The 6,592-nt window shown below is 38.1% G+C and overlaps 1 long non-coding RNA gene across 1 annotated transcript; it reads left to right on the top strand.

Annotated features, from left to right (window-relative positions):
* The first annotated feature begins 3,075 nt into the window (after positions 1 to 3,075).
* LOC133136267 (uncharacterized) lies at positions 3,076 to 5,300 on the top strand. The gene is made up of 3 exons (XR_009709500.1): positions 3,076 to 3,209; positions 4,447 to 4,506; positions 4,681 to 5,300. It is a non-coding gene; the product is annotated as an uncharacterized LOC133136267 (long non-coding RNA).
* The last annotated feature ends 1,292 nt before the right edge of the window (positions 5,301 to 6,592 follow it).

Genomic DNA, 6,592 nt, shown 5'->3' with positions numbered 1-6,592 from the left:
TGAGCTCGCCAATACATTTCTCACAGAAAGCATAATTTGTCCACTTTTTCACCTCACAGTAGTGGTGATAAAACTTATAATAACTAAAGTGCTAGTATATTCTACGCCTTTGCTGGTCCCTGTATGTGGCTAGTATGATGTAGTTAGCATAAACGAATAGCACAATGGTCAACGGCAACAAAATTAATTTTATCACATTAAAATTCCACATAAGCAGACATTATTGTCCACAACACGTTAATTTAAGGTAAAGGTGTTAGGTAAAGTATTTACATTTAAACGCATTGAAACGTCATTTTACGAAGTTGCGTGGTCAGGTTAAAATTATGACATTTTATTTTACTTTGGTAGGCTACTATAGGCGAGGTGATGATAACGTTAAGTTATGTTCATTTCGATTACAAAGTAGATAAAGGCATTTAAACTTCATTTTATGAAGAGGAAGCTTGCACACCGGACACAGACGGCAAACAGAAGTCAGAGAAAGTAAATTACCGTTTTCATAATTTGAATCTGAATATTTTAATTTTAACAATACACATGCATGTGGGTAAGGGTGAAATCCCAAGTTATATGGTCATATTATAATTATACAGTATTATAAACACACACACGCGCGCACAAAAATGATCCCACTTTTACTTTCTTCACCTAGTAATACCAATAAAATGAAGCACAATACCAAACCACGTAATACCAAAGAGTTTATTTACATTTACACATATTTACATTTACACGTAGAAATAAATTAAACATAATCTTCCTCCTCCGAGGACGCGTCTGTTTGAGATATCTGACTGCCGACGTCACACGAGTCTTGACAAGTCTGACTCCCAACGTCAGATACTTCTGTAAAACAAAACAAATCAATTACTATAACAGCATATGTCATATTACTACAACTTTAAAATGCACAACAACGTTGTCCACAAATATCTATGCAACAGCCTACCATCTTTATGGAACGCTAGCGCCGCATTTAGTAAGTCCACTTGCGTCTCTTTGTCCTTTACTGCTCCCTTCAACCTGTCCACCTCTCCTCGTAACAGCTCCACAGTCCGCTGTAGAGCACTCTTCTGGCGATGCACTCGCGCGATCTCCGACATCGCCCTGGACGCCACAGCCACCGCCCGCGCTGAAAGCTGTTGTCGGGAAATACTCTCATCCAGACACTCGTACTCAAAGAAGAAGAAGAAGAAGAAGAAAAATAAAACACAAGCAAAAACAATTCAACCAACGTAACACATAACACACCGATACCAGCATGAACTTTAAAACCTCATATAATCACAAACTTGCAACATAGGCTTACTGTTATGAGCTGCAGCCCATCCCTGATGCTCTCGGCCGCTGCATCATCCACCCGCGGAATCTTTGATGGTGAGGCCATAGCTCTTGACTAAAAAAACACTATATTACACTATGGCATTACTCACACACACATATAGCAGGCACGTCAAAACAGCACACTACACAGAAAATAAGATATGCTACACTTACCACAGTATCACAAAAATACAGCGTTCAAGACAAGGCATTTTGTTCACCTGCATGCCCCGCCCTCACCTGCCCTCCTTTACTTACATCCCACAACGAACATATCGCACACGCATGAATTGTACACAAATCGTTTTTGCACACAAATTACAATAAACATAAATCCAACAACATGTGATCTATCATTGTGAATTCGGCAAATGGAAATCACCAAATAACGCCACACTAATCACCTGTGACTTTCATATGAGGAGTTTACAAGAGAATATTCAGTGAAATCTGCCTGTTTTTCGGTTCCGTCGGGGTCCAGCATTTAACATTAAAATCACATTAAAATTCCATATAAGCAGACATTATTGTCCACAACACGTTAATTTAAGGTTAAACTGATAAATTAATCATAATCATGTTGAAGAATATTATGAACCCGTGATATATCGTAGATATTGGCGCAGCTAGAGGGGTGATTAGGCAAGTATATTTAATATATGTAGTTATATCACGCAGAGAGACCGAACTGCATCCATGAACTTAAGCACTATCTATACTGAACAAGATGTAATGAAACAAATTTCCACCGGTGTATTATAGACACCGTAATCCTAAATCAATCTGATTGCAAAGTCACAACAAGGTTCTTAAAATAATGTAAATAAAACATGACATACCAAAGAAGGAGTATTGCTAGGTGGCCTGGCCGGACGAGGTGGATACCACAATCTGACATCACAAACCCTATATATATTTTGGCGAAAATTCCATGTACAGTACTGTGCAAAAGTCTTAGGCACCTGTATAACATTCTGTACAGATACGATACCATTCAATGAAAGGTCCTAAATAAACATACTATACATTTTACATTACATTTGAGTAATTTGGCAGAATAGTTAAAAACTGATTCAAATCACCAAATCACCAAATAACGCCACACTTTTTGGGCTGTAGAAGAAAGCTGAAATAATGGCAGGTTGTTTATGGGATAGATTATTTATTGGTATTGTGCTCGTAGTCGGTGGTCAGCTATTAGATTAATTTCTGGAAATTCTCGAGTATTTTAGAGAGTAATTTCCGGCTACGCCTGACAATATTGATAACATTCTGTACCTAGATGTATCGAAAAAAGTTATATGCTTATTTATTTTTTGGGGGGATTATTTTTATTTACCTTTTTATCGGTTGTGAAATAAATCGGATGCCGCCCTGCGAGCGCATTAGCCGCCAAGGTACCGTAAATAGCGACCACCACTGTCAGTCTTTCTTTTTCTGCATTTTGCTAAAAGTGGAGCCACTATAAACGATACAAGGTGGTGTGCTTTAAAAACGCAAATTGAAATCATTACATCTACTCGCCAGTTTATTTTTGTGAAACATCGTCACCTGTACCGTATGCAGTCTACTTGACAATGTATTTAGAGTAGGTCTACAACACCCGGCCCAATGTTTATCCTCATCTACCTTAAGGATATGGATTTAATAAACTTACAAGTGGTGGCAATTAGGGGCTCTTCAGCAATCAGTATCCTCCTCTCTCTGTTCTTCTCCAATCCCATTCGTTTTATGTGATGGGTTCACTAACCAATCCCTTTCCATTTTGACTGGCCGTTTATGTGCATACGGGAAGCTCATATGCATATACAGGCCCATGCTGCTGCAAGACCGGCCCTCTTAAGACTTTCCTCAAGACTGCGTTTGTGTGCACACAGTTCCACGTAAGTACAAACTATCATCTTAACTTTGCAATGTAGCTATAATTATGTTTATACTCAGATTTTGAGTCGTTTCGTGAGAATATGGGTCTTTTTAATTTTTATGCATGAAAACGTTCTATTTTCAACAAGCATCTACTTTTTAGGCCTGGTTTATGCTTCTGCGCGAGTCTACGCGAAGGCTACGCAAGTACCCTACGCCGTTGAGAGCATTTACTTGTGTTTTGGGGTGCCTGCGTCGCCCTACAATTACACCGCCAAATGGCTAGTTTCGTCGTCATTATAGCCCATAATCATTTGCGATTAACTGTATGGATCTTACTGCCGTTAAATTAATGATGGCTGAAAACAGCGGACAAAGAACTGTAAAAGTGCAAGTACACTACGAGTTTGTTTTAGTTATACTTCAAAAACAACATGTTAATTGCTTAACAAACTGAAATAACGTATATACTGTTTACACCTCCGTGAGCTAGCCAGCTAAATTGCTTGGAATTATGCATCACGTAATCACTTTACTTTCACTCTATCTTTCTGCCTTCAAAGTGCGTCTCAATCGCGTGCTACAAACACCCCCGAAATCGTCTTTTTTTGAAGGACAGATTACTAAACAGGTTTTCTGACACACCACTGGTGACTGAAACTGATCAATGGCGGAGCAGCAGGAAATGCATAAGTCAATGCTACCAAGCGGACCAATCACAGTTCTAAACGGTCCGCGTCGCTGCGACGCATAGTTACATTTCTAGGGAAGGTCAGGGTACGGCGTAGGGAGCGCGGCTACGACTCGACGCAGAAGTGTAAATCAGGCTTTATCCTCTGCTTCAGTTGCCGCGTGGTTTCACCCTCAGATTCTTCAAATTCTAATTGAGCCTGTACTGAGGGACATACTCTATAATACACCGGTGGAAATATGTTTAATTTCACCTTGTTAGATAATGCATAGATAGTGCTTAAATTCTTGAAAGCAGTTTGGTCTCTCTGCGTGCAGGATATGATTGCTGTGCTTGAACATCCTAGTTAGATGTGAAAACAAACATTTGTACATGTGTTGTAACTACATTATTATGTGTACATTGTACTGAAACATACCCAAGCAAATGTTCTTTACCAATAAGTATATATTATTGCTATTACTCATGTGAATTCTTATGTTGTGTTTGGTGATTTAATGACCTTCTGCAAATTAATATAAATACCATTGCTTTAATCTGACACTGTTGCCTTTCTGTCTTATCAGGTACTTGCCCATCATCATTTAAAATGGCTCATCCTTCAGGACAAAGCATTGGAGGAAATTGTAAGTACATAATTTATTAATATTAACCTGTGTGAACTATTGCCATTTCTATGTACTATATTGTAAAGGATTTGAGAAGATTTCTGAAAATACATCTGAAAATCCCAAATGTCTATGAACAGTTCATGTTTCATACATTGTTTGTTTATATAACAAATGAAAATACCTTTATAGACAAAAGGATCTGGATTGTGGGCTCAAGCCTCATACGTCGTGCTGAACCAAGGGCTGTCCAAACCATGGGGAGAAACCTGGGGCTCAACGCCACAGTATCTTGGTTTGGACAGGGAGGCCTGCGCTGGAGCAGTGTACTACCATTGCTCTACAAACAGCTGTCCACCCAGACACCACCTGACATACTGGTGGTCCATGCTGGAGGAAATGATTTGGGCAAGGTGAAGACCATAGAATTGGTCAAAAGAATGAAGACAGACCTGACACGTATACAGAGAGACTTCAAGAACACAGAAATCATTTTCTCCTGTATTGCACAGCGGCGGGACTGGAGAAATGCGAACCCCGCCAAAATTAACAAGGCTTGTATCTGGGTAAATAATGTAATGACAGTCTTCATCAGAGGTTTGGGTGGGGCATCTATTCCACACACTGAAATAAAATATAATCAACCGGAACAGTTTTTAAGGGATGGGGTACATTTATCTGCACTTGGCAATGATGTATTCTTAAATAATTTCAACCTTGCACTGCTCAGATTGTGTGAATGACACCATTGCAGTTCAGACCCAATGTTGTTTTTAGCTCTTCTTTTTACAACACATTGTTAATATTGAAATGTAAAATAGATTATGTTCCCATTTCAATAAAAATATGTTACTATTCATGAAATCTTTTGCCTTCTTTCATGCAGGTGAACTTTTATTAGCTGTTATTGTCTGCAACCCTAGCTTTTCAAGGATATATTATCATCTTAAAAAACAGTACATATCTTGCCAGCTATGATATTAAGTGATGATAGACTACATCGTCTAATCTGGCTGATATTTTACACATATGTCTGTTGTTGGAGTGCAATCACATCCACATGCCAACACCAATGTTATAGTGCCACCATCTGGCAACAAAAAGTGAGGCTCATATCACAGTTTTATGTGTTCCCCTGCGAGGGTGTTCAGCACATTAAAACAAAATGTTGTCAGCATGATCTTAGGATAGTCCTGACACCAAACTATGAACTGATTTTTGATATTTCAAATGGAATGGCTATGGTCAGGCATATAATGCCAGGCAAACAGGATGTGGTCTTATTTCAATTCTCCATTGTCTGATGTGGCTGCAACGTTACACAGATGCTCAGTGTAATCTCATCAATATACCAATAAAAGCTCACTGTTATAGCACCACCTGCCGGCAAAAGGAAGTGAGGCTTAATATAATTTATCTGGATTGAATAACTAAAATAAAACACAGGCTTTTACTGGCAGGAAAGTATCATGTATTTAAAAGATTAAAACATATAATGCATATCTTGCATTGACGTTAAATGTTATTTTGTTTTTAAAAAAAAGCATCGCTGTAACTTCCCCCCATTTCTGATACGGGGATTCCATCTATTGGCAAAAAGTGGTACTTTTATTTTTTTCTTCCTTCAAGTGATTTTTCAACGATAGGTTTTTCTTTTTATAGCGAGCCAGTATGCATAACGATGTATGATTTACAGCTGCAGCCTCCGTGACAAAATTTATTGACAACACCCAGCCCGACGTTTCTATTTTCATTATATGAATTGAATAACTAAAATAAATATTCGTGACATTTAAAGAATTAAAGACAGGCTTTAACTGGCAGGAGAGTATAATATATTTAAAAGATTAACACATGAAGTCAAAAAGAAACGTTAGCCTACGTGACAAAATGTACTTACAACACCCAGCCCACAGCAACGTTTTTTCTCATTTACCTTAATTATATGGATTGAATAACTAAAATAAAAGACAGGCTTTTACTGGCAGGAAAGTATCATATATTTAAAAGATTAACACATATAATGCATATCTTGCATTGACGTTCAATGTTATTTGGTTTAAAAAAAATCGTATTGTAGCATTTTAAGGACTCAATACAAAAC

Source organism: Conger conger, chromosome 9, assembly GCF_963514075.1.
Source record: "Conger conger chromosome 9, fConCon1.1, whole genome shotgun sequence".
Lineage (NCBI taxonomy): Eukaryota > Metazoa > Chordata > Actinopteri > Anguilliformes > Congridae > Conger > Conger conger.
The sequence above is the reverse complement of the archived record's forward strand: the minus strand, read 5'-3'. Positions and strand labels throughout refer to the sequence as shown.